The sequence below is a fragment of the Lepisma saccharinum genome, chromosome 1 (genome assembly GCF_977018435.1).
Source record: "Lepisma saccharinum chromosome 1, izLepSacc3.1, whole genome shotgun sequence".
In the NCBI taxonomy this organism is placed as follows: Eukaryota; Metazoa; Arthropoda; class Insecta; order Zygentoma; family Lepismatidae; genus Lepisma; species Lepisma saccharinum.
The window spans coordinates 57,770,970-57,783,602 of record NC_139229.1 but is presented as its reverse complement, the minus strand read 5'-3'; the positions used below and the strand labels follow the sequence as shown (position 1 = coordinate 57,783,602).

The following is a 12,633-nucleotide window of genomic DNA, read 5'->3' as shown; positions in this document are numbered from 1 at the left end:
CGGTATTTCTACCTCCAACAAACGACCCGTCCCCCAACCACCATCCTATTGTTCTCTTTTAAGCAGGGAAGCCGTTGAGGGAACCCAACCGTTGGCTTCCCCGACTACCGGGCAAAAGCAACCTAGGCCAGAGCATGTACAAAGAAATACACTTTTACATTCATACTTTCCAATTTCAATCTGTGTGCGTAAAAACCACACAGTACCAGCCAGGTTGAATCGGCGTTAGCGTCCAACGTTTAGAGCGCATATATTGCTCTCATTATCAGGGAATGTAAAAAATTCAGACCAGTGAGTAGTTAAATACACCACTATGATGGTGCGGAGCTTGGACGCTGTCTTCCTATTAGCTCGCTCTGAATCCTGGTGTTCTTATTGGCTGATGTGTTTTTACGGAGCAGTGGGTTCCATGCGTGTCTCAGCTGGTGTCCCACGTCCATGTACTAGGGGATGATATAAATACAATTAAGAATAATGCCAAGAGAAGAGAAAACTAAATATATGCTTACAGTCCGAAATCAAGTGTTAGGTAAGAAAAAATATTGATAACTCCTTTGAATAAGTTTCCAAATTCAAGTACTTAAGAATAATACTAACAAATGAAGATGATATTAAAGATAAAATAAAAAGCTGACTTAATTAAGGAAATGCACGTTTATAAACTTTTATCTCGCATATAATATCTAAGAAACTAAAAGTTAAAATATACAAAACAGTAATATTGCCTGTAGTACTATATGGCTGTGAAACTTGGTCCCTTATATTAAAAGAGGAACATAAATTAAGAGTATTTGAAAATAAAATTCTTAGGATAATATTTGGACCTATAAGGGTTGAGGCGACAGGTAAGTGAAGAAGGTTACATAATTTAGAACTACATATTGTGTACCTATTCACGTCCAGATATTATTTTAATAACTAAATCAAGAAGACTCAGGTGGGCAGGCCATTGTGGCACGACTTGGAGAGGAAAGAAGAGTGTACAGGATTCTTGTTGGGAAACCTGATGGTAAGAGACCTGTATGAAGGCCAAGAAGAAGATGGAGGAATAACGTTGACATAGACCTAAAGGAAATCGGTAAGATTGGAAAATATTGAATTGATCTTGCCAAGGATAGGGACAGATGGAAGCCTTGTGTTGCTGCAGCCATAAACCTTCGGGTTTAAGAAGGCTACAGAGTTAGTTAGTTATACGACGCACGGTTTTAGAAGCGATATCGGGGGGAGTTACGGAGAGCGTGTCCTTGGCGACCAGCCAATAGCAGGAGTGCAACGTTGTACAGTTAGGAAACTGCAGCGAGCACGTTAAGCGCCGTGTTCTGTAATTTTTTTAGGGCGCAAGAAGTTCTTTATAAAACTTGCCACTTTAAGGTTCATCGTTGCATGGGACACGACATTATGAATCTGACTGTCCAAGTCCCATGCATTTCCGTCGCCTACAGCCGGAGATATCGTTTCTCGAAGAAACAAGGGAAACAGCGCGTCTCTACACACACACAATGACTCTTCGTTTTCCTTCAGTGTTCCGTCTGCTTTTTTTATTTGCCACCCACCTTGTTAACCCCGCTGAGTTCTGTCTTGGTAAAGCTATGGGTGTCAAATTCGGCTGAATATGAACAATGGCCCTTCATTGTTGTGGTCTTTTACGAACATTGCGAGTCTGAGTCACTTTCAGTTCAGCGTTTTCGTAACAAGGGCGGTGTAAGATAATTGTACTCGTAAGCCACGAAGAACAGTTGTGAGACGATTCAATATGGCCCCTATTAATTGATTAAATGTTGGTTTATTTTACTTCGCTTTTCTGCTACCTTCGGCTAATCGCAAAGATGAGGATGGATGATGATATGATGAAATTAATGAAGGGATACTTACAAACACCTATGCCCGGGCCTGGATTCGAACCCGGGACCCCTGGTGTCGTAGCGCACTGTGGAGTCCAGCCCTTATGTTCGATAGTTATGCAATAGTGTGTGTTCCGCGACTGTTACTTAATAATTTCGCGCCGGCCCCCCTGGTGGAGTGGTTAGCATATCGCGCTACGACGCCAGGGATCCCGGGTTCAAATCCCGGCCTGGACATGGATTTTGTGAATTCCCATCCATCAATTTCATGATATCATCGCTCGTTCCCATCTTCGCAATTAGCCAAAAGTGACAATAAAGTTAAATAAAATAATGTAAATCAAATCAAATTAATAATGTCGCTCTCGAAACCTATTACAAGTAGTACAGGCACCAAGGGTAAAATATTACGTTCACATGACAGAAATCTAGTGTATTCTTGCTTCAAAGAATTGGCGTCGGAAGAAGTGCGTGCCGAAACAGTGTTTTCTCAGAGTCGAGAACTTACGGCTAAAGCCTGTGTTGTCTGTGTGCATACTGTGTTGCGTATTATAAAACATGGTAATATATCTACCACAGAAATCGGTGAACCCCTATTCAAATCTCCTGGGAAACATGCCAGAAAACAGAAACGAGAGTGGTGATGATGGTCTTGCAGTTCCTCTATCATAAATACCTTCAAACTTCTTTGAGGTACGAGTTTCTCTTATATGCTGCAGTGATATGATATAATCCTGTGTAGAATTCTTTACTATATATTTCATTGTACTCAAATATCACGTGCACGCATTATATATAAAAAGCTGAATATTGGATACGGCGAAATCTCTGCGTTTCCTTTCCGCTAGCAGTTGGTTTGGCAGCAGCGCGACAGCACTGGCTGCGTATTGGCTGAACTCATGTTCCTTCTAAAAGCGTACGCCGTATAGTTAGTCAAATACAGTTAAACGAAGTGATGTGTTAGGAAGTTAAAGTTTCCACATTTTTTAATGCTTTTTAATTTTGCTGTGTGCACAGATGGGCTAATGAGGACTGAAGATACAGTTAAAATGGGGTTCAAACCGGGAACACTTTAATTACAAGGCGAATACGTTACTGCGGATACTGACATTTCAGAAAAGCTGTCTGCTTTCGAATGATTTATTTCTTATCTGGAATTTGTCTGTTCATCGAGTTTCCAATCCGAAAGATGGCGTAGTTAACCAAAGCTTATCCATGACCGTACGACAAACTTACCTGAGAAGGGGGCTCAGAGACCCACAATTTTGTTTATGACTAAAATTCAAGGAACCATTTTGTTATTGAATCCCCACTTCCGTTGTTCATTATAAAAGGTGTAGCTATGCATTAATTATAATAGTCACAAAAATTACCATCATTAATAAACAAATAAGAACCAATCATTGCATGAGTTACATACATATTTCATCAATGCTTTTGTGATTATATAGCTTTATAGAAATTATGAAAATTACATAAGTTACCAGCTGCACCAATCAAGTCTCTAACATTGGTTTAGCAAGTGTCATGTCGGAACACACATCCCGGGAAGGGGTGGGGGAGGCTGATAGACTAAACACGTGAATTTTGTGCCTGTTACGTTATCTTTAGGATTTTTTTAACAAAAGTAGTACACAAATATTGGGAACAATAAAAGTTGATAATCGAGAAAAAAAAAGAGGTGGTTGGCTTGTCATCTTCCCTCGGGTGCAAGGTTAATACTGCTCTCAAATCCTTGTAACAATAATAATTAAATGTTATGTGTTGAAGGAAGAAAGTTCATGAACTGGAAATGAAATGTGAAACAGAACGATGGAATTTAAGGGAAAAATTCAAAATGTATTCATTAAATTGGTAAAAACGTTTTGAAGATAGCTCGTGAGGATTATGGCGAATATTTCGGTTTCCCTGTGCATCACCATGCTGCACTGCATAATGCACGCTAAAAGCATTTACCAGTTCTTGTGCGGCTAACGATTTTATTGTTCAAGACCTACATTAGCAAGTAAGATTACAAGGATATGAAAAAAAGTGTAGTAATTTGAAATTTAAATTTAGGAGCCTAAAATGCCCATATGGCGCTTAATGCCATTTGGTAAGCAATTACCAGCAGGAAAATTGTGGAAATTAAGTTTTTATTGACTTATTTAGTAAAGATGTAACTCTAAACTATATATTTACCACAGTTATTGAAATACACAAAGCATATTCATAGGGATTAGTTGGAATTTTTGAATCTAAGTACCTTCGTCAAAAGTTCAAACGATGCATCATGAATAAACCATCTCTGATAAGCTGCAGTGAAGTAAGAATTATTTTAACCCAGTTTTAGAAAGTAACTCAAATACTGTTATCATTACTTCAAGAAATAAAGTTACCTTTTCAATTACTACTTCAAAAGTAACTGTACTATACTTTTACAATTACTTAAAAAGTAACTGCAATTTACTTTTTGCAGTTAATTCAAAAGTAACTAGTTTACTTGTAGTTACTTCAAAGAGTAACTAGTTTACTTTTACCGTTACTTCAAAGAGTAATTATTTAACTTTTACAGTGAGTTTCAAAGGTAACTGTTATTTACGTTTGCAGTTACCTTAAAACGTAATTGTAATATACTTTTCCAGTTACTTTAATACAAATAAAGTATTTTTCGCAAGTGACGGGTTCGACGTTTTTGGTACAAATAAACCATTATATTATTATTAGTAATAATATTATTCTTACTACTTCATCGACTTGCACTTTGTACAAAAACATCTGACAGCTTACACGAACTCAGACATGAAGACAACTTTGTGTTTACATATGAATATTACTGCTAAGTTTGAAAGACGCTGATACTCCCGCTGCTATTGTAGTCTGCCTGGAAGGAATACCTTTCTCATTTCTCTCCTTAATTACTCAAAGGAAGCGACGTTCTCGGTAATATTGACGACGGAGGATCTGAAATTTATGAAAGAGGACAAGAAAGACGCTTCCATATTTCATTACGCAGCCCCCATCGTCTCTGAGAAATGCCCTGGTAATTTCACAAAGAATGAGAACAGCGCCAGGTGGAGGTAGGAAAGACTAGCCGATGCTCGCTTTCAGTGGTGAAAGTTGTATGAACTTAAGATGAAGATAGCATTTCAACCGTCTCCATTGGGAAGTTATGGCAAAGGAGGAAGTTTGGCTACTTTACTATGGGTGACAAGAACGTTCATGATTTTTGATACATACATTTCTATTTCTTTAAGGCACCGTGTCTCTAAAGTCACCATTTGTTCGTGGAAACGTTAATTCTTTGTCTGTGAATACGTGAACAATACCTTTCCCAGGAGATAAATAACTGGGGGTTACCAAGAATTGGAACCCCACACCACTTCTTCCAAGGGGGATTCTTCAAATCCAAAGTTTAGTTACATAATGGATATATGTGTATAAGAGCCATTCCATGCGAAAGTGGACAAACAAGGTGAATTCATTTTTATTGAAAATATCGGTTATTATAGATGAAATTATAGGGAAAACAATGAAGAATTTGTAATTATTAAAATAAACATTAGTTCATGCTTTTTAAATAACATATTTTCAAACCAATTACTTTTTAGAGTAGAAATTGGATTTTATATGTAGTGTTTCCACTTAATTTAGTTTCATTCTGATACAGTATTATACCATAAGAAAACTAAAATAATTCTAATTTTGTCTAATTGGCTCATTCATTGTTTCTATATCTTAAGCTCTGAAGTATCCTACTCATTTCTGATACGAATCTTAGATTGTTACGTACCTTTCAGTCTAACGTGGAGTACTTCCCGGCTGAGGTACCCCTTTCTACACCCTCGATTTCAGGCACATTTCAAATATTTTCGTAAAAATATTTAGTTCCTCATAACAAACAGTGTTTGCAAATAGCGCGGAAGTTAATTTTTTAGATCTACGTGCTACAAAACTTACGTTTTTTTATAAAATTAAAATTCCGTGCGTAACGTCAAAAAGGTTTTTCAGAACTTCTATGATGGCGGCTGATGGATTCATGTCACAGGCGCAAGTCTGAAGATTTCGGATCATGGATTCATGTCACAGGCGCACGTCTGATTTTCTTCTTTTTCTTCTTATGATTGACTTGTGCAATGGGAACATTTGCGATTGCGATATGTTATTTGTGTGATATATTGGCGGATTGGACATTTCAGACATTGGATTTCATTTATGCGACTTTTTATGCGACAAGTTATTTCTTTTTGGCAACTGCAGGCCGTACAGGAGAGGGTTGTTCTTTCTAAATGACTTGTGGGATTGGATAATTTGCGACTTCTTATTTTTATGATGGGAAGAAAGTGGAGGGTGGTATTCTGTGGAAAAGGACAACAAAGACTTTCAACGTAGGAGTTACTTCATTTTTGGACTTACAAATTTAACTTCGACCCGCTATTCAGTGCCTGGCCTTGGTAAAAAGAGGTAAGTTACCTTCTTAGGTTTAATTTTAGCCTTCATTTTTGGTATCTTCAATTGTCAATGCGGAAAACAGTGAGAAATAGTGTTGGGGGAAGGTGACTCAGGCCAATTTCTAACATGCCTTTAAAAGGGACTGTGTAGATAAAGGCGGGGCTGCTGTAGCGGTAGGGGGCGGTAAGTCAATTACCCCAGGGGCGGAGCCCAGAATCGGTGGGAAATTTTAACTCAACAATTTCAAACGACAAAATCTCAACTTTACACGGCTGTACAGTCTTAAATACTTCTTTCCGCACTCCAATTCTTTTTTATTCACAATTAGGATCACATAATCTCCATAATGAAAAAAAAAATGAAAATTCGAGGGTGTAGAATAGGGTACCCGACCCTATTTTCCTTTGCTCCTCATGTCGTGACAAATGACTCCTGCGATCACAAGGTGTGAAAATGAAAACTTACTATTCACCTAAATGTAAGGTATATTTTTGAAAACACACTTACAGCGATCAAACTTTAAACCACATATTACAATTATTTCGACATGTTTTTGCCTCTATTAAACAGTTGCTATCGTGATTTTATCTTGTTGATAAATCTCTCCGTTTGTCGAATGTTGCCAGGTCCTGGTACATCAAGAGCAGTTTATCTGGCCATCTGACACTAGTTGTCTATGGCGTCATTAATATTTGCTAAATTAAAAAGTGAAGAAACACAACATTTCAACTAAATAACAAAGAATCACATGTAATTTCCAGGGCATTACAAGATTGAAGAATCTATTTATGATAATCTTCATAGACTTTACATTGTTCCATAATCCAACATGTGCATGATGTCACACACGTCACAAAATTTGTCACATCCATCACAGGCAAAAAATGTTTACAAAAAAAGTATGTAGTGATATCTTTAGAAACTACAAGCATTTAATGTCGAGAAAAGTTTTGTGAAAAAATGAAATTGTTTCATTGAACCCATATATTTCCAACAGTTTTCTTAACGATCGAGGAAGGTCTTGAAGTCATGTCTCAGAAGTGTCACACCTGTCACAATTACAAAAAATGTATTTTTTGTAGCTGAGAATTGAAGTGGGTGAGGAATATTCTGATATTAAGTACCTTTCATCAACGAAAATGAAATTACATGAATTGATAGTTACATATTTGAAGGTGCTGAGAAAATAATTTTAAAATGAATGTAAATTTGTCTTAATGCCACACCCGTCACAATGGAATTGGCCATAATCATAAAATTACAACGGCTGACCTCGTTAACCAACTAACTTTCAACAATGCACAGTGGGCACACACTTCAAATGATGTTCGGCACTCAGCAATTTTTAACGATATACGGGGTGCACCACTTTTCAAATGTGTGCACATAATTAATAAGAAATATTTTTATTAATTTTGTAAATTACATATTACTATTATAATTTGCTCGAGCATTTTGGGGGGCACGTACCCCTGTGCCCACCCTCTAGATCCTCCACTTCCGGCCACTGAAGGATAATGTGGGTTTGAAAAGTGTGTCTGTCAAGTGGAAATGTTGCATTTACTCATGAACATATGAATATGATTCTTCTTCTTTTCTTTTGACTCTACAACTCTAAGTGAGTCTTGGCCTGCTCAATATTTTTGAGCCACTCTCACCTCTCTTGTGCAAACCTTTTCCAATTAACTACTTGTGATTTGTGAATTTTATTGTTCTCAGATCTTCAAGCATATCATCTTCCCATTTAATTTTTGGCCTTCCTTTTGGTCTTGTTGAAATTTGTTTTCGAGAGGTTATTTTCATTGCTGTTCTGTTTTTCTGTATCTTTCTATTTGCCCCATCCACGCAATTCTTCTAGCGTTCATTTCTCTTACAGTACTTTTGTATTTAATCTTATCGTTTATTTTTGTTTGCAACAGAACAATGTCAATTTTATTCGGGTCAAAACTTTTCGTATTATCATTCTTTCAAATATCAAGAGTTTTCGTACAATGTGTTTTCTTTAATATTCATGCTTCACAAGGATCAGTTTAATACTTTTTTAACATTAAGTGTTGCCTAAAATTCAAGGGTTAAATTATAAACTCTCTCCAGGTTAGAAAAGAAATTATTCTCAACTATACGAAAAGTATACCTTCATTTGAATTGTAGTTTTTCATAGAATGCAAAGGTTAAATGTGTAACACACGTTTTTACGGAGTTGCTTCCTCTGACACAAACATGTGCTGGAAAGTCTTTAAAATAAGAAAAACTTTTCTTCAAAAATAAGAAGTGCTTCAAATGGTGAAACTATAAGAACACAAAGGAAACGGTGGCCTTCGCTGTAGGTACTCAAGTGTCAACCCCACTTCCGCGTAGCCTGTATACTGTTGAAGGCTAACGAGGCTCTGGCGTCTGTACTCATAGCCAGTATAATCAACTCTGAGCCTCATGTGTTGATAAGTTTCAACTTATCGCTGTTCATCGTCGCGATTAGCCAAAAGTCGATGAAAAAGTGACGTAAAATTACAAAGTCCATCAATCAAACCCAAAGAAGAAATTGCATTGAATTTGATGCGTTAGTTGCGTAAGGTAACTTCACGAAACATGCACAACATTCCTTGACGTTTGTTTGCCCAGCGGAGAAGTAATAACAGAGAAACTGAAGTTTTGTTTGCTGTTGAACGCAATGTGTTTCTTTAAAAGATTGCCCAAATGGCTTTACTCTTTCTTTCAATTTGATGGACATGTTGATCGTCAAAACATTGTTCAAGTGTTTCACTTCTTCTTTCGTTTTGATCGATATGTTGATAGTCAATACCGTGTCTTCGTTTTTTCTATCTTATTATAATTCAAGTGCGATGTATTATTTCCTCAGTGACTACAGTTTACGATTGTTTAAGTACAATTACGTTTTTGTTTTTATAACATTAGCATTTTCGGTTGTGCTTTTTAACTGCGACAAATTTATAGCTACATTCCAGTAGATGTTGAATACGCCAAGGACTGTTTGTGCCCTCGGGCGTTTAATATTCGCAATTCATTCGCATGTACTTATAACTAATTTGCACGGGTTTTAATTAATTCGCATGTACTTAGAATTCATTAGCATGTACTTAGAGTACTTTACATTTATGTATTTGCATGTTTATAACTTTTTATGAATATATAATTATTTATTTTATGAAAAATATGTATATAGAAGGTAATTAGAGGTATTAAACGCTATGCATATGGTTTTATATTCATTACTGCAAAGTATGTAATGTATAAAATGTTAATATTAATGTTTATAATATTGAAAATAAGTTTTCTATGGTTTATGAACCGCTATGAACGGTGGTAATGATACGAAAGAAGACGGTCCCGGTACTCGAACCCGAGATATGTAATATTATTAATTAGTACTATGCAGTAATTTCATCATGTTATGAAACACGATGGTGCAACACGCTAGACAGAATACTGTCTTTGAATCTCGACTCGGCTCTGATGCCAGACAGAGAATGAATTAATATTCAGCGCAGGTAGAGAAGAAAGGAATTTTGGGGAAGCGCGCTCAAGGTCAAATGACGTCAGAACGTCAGAACAAAGGAAGAATCTGATTGACCAATCAGAGAACGCGTCGGTAGATTTTCAGAACCGGTTTTTTCAAGGTTAACCAGTACGCAAGAACAGGGGAAAGCTATGCAATACTGTAGGGCAGGGGAGGTATTCAACCAGACAACAAAGGATGTCTGAGAATGCGCAGCAAGGGTCAAATCTCTGAAGCTATGCGGTTTCCGCCGCCAATTAATATTCCGCTCAGGTTTGCCTCCAAGGCACAGGACGCTTTAGCGCAGGTTTTTTTTATCTGTACTATGAAGAAGGGAGAGCTATTAGGGACGGGGCCTACAGTTTTCACCATTTTCTTTTATCACGGGGTAACGAACCTAGGACCCTTTGATTATTGATTTAGGTAGTAAATGTATGTTACTGTGTGCTATTTAACTTAATTTTGAGTTTATTTTTTACCAAACTTTGACTTTATGTCAAACATTTTCACAGCTTATCCTTATTTTTACCAAAATAACACTATTTATACTATTCAGGCAACACTTTTATTAAATTTTGGATTCACAAAGACATTTTTTCAATGTTTAACTTATTATTTTACAACTTTATATTAATTTTTTACCAAAATAACACTATTTGTACTAATCAGCAACATTTTTTATTAAATTTTGGACTCACAAAGACATTTTTTCAACTTTTAACTTATTATTTTACAACTTTAAGTTAATTTTTTACCAAAATAACACTATTTGTACTATTCAAGCAACATTTTTTATTAAATTTTGGACTCACAAAGACATTTTTTTCTACGTTTAACTTATTATTTTACAACTTTATATTAATTTTTTTACCAAAATCACACTATTTGTACTCATCAGGCAACATTTTTTATTAAATTTTGCACTCACAAAGACATTTTTCAACTTTTAACTTATTATTTTACAACTTTATGTTAATTTTTTACCAAAATAACACTATTTGTACTATTCTGGCAACATTTTTTATTAAATTTTGGACTCACAAAAAACATTTTTTCAATTTTTAATTTATTATTTTACAATTTAATGTTAATTTTTTTACCAAAATAACACTATTTGTACTATTCAGGCAATATTTTTTATTAAATTTTGGACTCGCAAAGACATTTTTCAACTTTTAACTTATTATTTTACAACTTTATATTAATTTTTACCAAAATAACACTATTTGTACTATTCAAGCAACATTTTTTATTAAATTTTGCACTCACAAAGAGATTTTTTCAATTTTTAACTTATTATTTACAATTTTATGTTAATTTTTTTTACCAAAATAACACTATTTGTACTATTCAGGCAACATTTTTTATTAAATTTTGCACTCACAAAAAACATTTTTTCAATTTTTAACTTATTATTTTACAACTTTATGTTGATTTTTTACCAAAATAACACTATTTGTACTATTCTGGCAACATTTTTTATTAAATTTTGCACTCACAAAGACATTTTTCAACTTTTAACTTATTATTTTACAACTTTATGTTAATTTTTTACCAAAATAACACTATCTGTACTATTCAAGCAACATTTTTTATTAAATGTTGGACTCGCAAAGACATTTTTTCAACTTTTAACTTATTATTTTACAATTTTATGTTAATTTTTTACCAAAATAACACTATTTGTACTATTCAGGCAACATTTTTTATTAAATTTTGCACTCACAAAGACATTTTTTCAACTTTTAACTTATTATTTTACAACTTTATGTTAATTTTTTTACCAAAATAACACTATTTGTACTATTCCAGCAACATTTTTTATTAAATTTTGGACTCACAAAGACATTTTTTACAACTTTTTAATTTATTATTTACAATTTTGTACCTATTTTTAATCTAAATAACACTATTTACACTATTCAGGAAAGACTTTTAGTTACATTTTCGGCACACAAAGTGTGTGTTCTCAACTTTTATTTGTTTATTTCTCAAGTTTAGCCTAATATTTACTCAAATAGCACGATTTGATCGTGTCTTTTATTACATTTTGGACACACACACACACACACAGAGAGAGAGAGAGAGAGAGAGAGAGAGAGAGATTTCCAACTTTACAGGATTATTCTCCAAGTTTACTCAAATAACACAATTTAAATGTGTTTTGAATTATATTTTGTACACATGAAGTGTGTTTTGACAAGTTCTACCCTTTTATTTTACAAGTTTAGGCTTAATATTACTCAAATAACACAATTTAATCTAGTCAGGAAGGATTTGTTATTATATTTTGGATGCACAAAGAGATGTTTTCAACTTTTTTACTGAATTTTTCCAGGGTATGAATTAATAGTTATTTATTTTGTTTTGTATTATATATACATTTACAAATTTTTAACTTAGAGTTTAGTATTTATTTAAATCTTTTCAAAAACACTAAAGAAAAAGTACTTTTAGCTAAAATGTAAGCCACAGAATATATTATTATTATTATTATTATTAGGGTTTACTGATTTCCACTATGCTATTTTTGGTTCTGTATTTCTATATGTATTTATTTAGGTCAGGTTACGCCTGCTACGTAGGAAAGTTTGTTTATTTTAAAGTTTGCTGAGTATTTTGTTACTCTTATACCAGGTAAAGTTTCCTAAATATATCAGGTAGGGCTCCATCCATATACTTTTGTTTTTGCTGTTTGGAGATGATGTGATCAGCATCACTCTCCATCTGCTTTTTATTTTATGTACCCAATATTATTTTGAGGCTTAGTGTATTCTAGAGCCTATTTATGCAGGAGAGAGGGCTTGAAAATTTTGATCTCAGATAACCCACAACTATTTGTCAAAG

General features: G+C 34.5%; 1 protein-coding gene across 2 annotated transcripts in view; it reads right to left on the bottom strand.

Moving 5' to 3' along the window:
* Positions 1 to 12,633, bottom strand: part of LOC145995662 (neurotrimin-like) — a 526,024-nt gene that overhangs the window by 129,201 nt on the left and 384,190 nt on the right. The gene's annotated exons all lie outside the window — the stretch shown is intronic.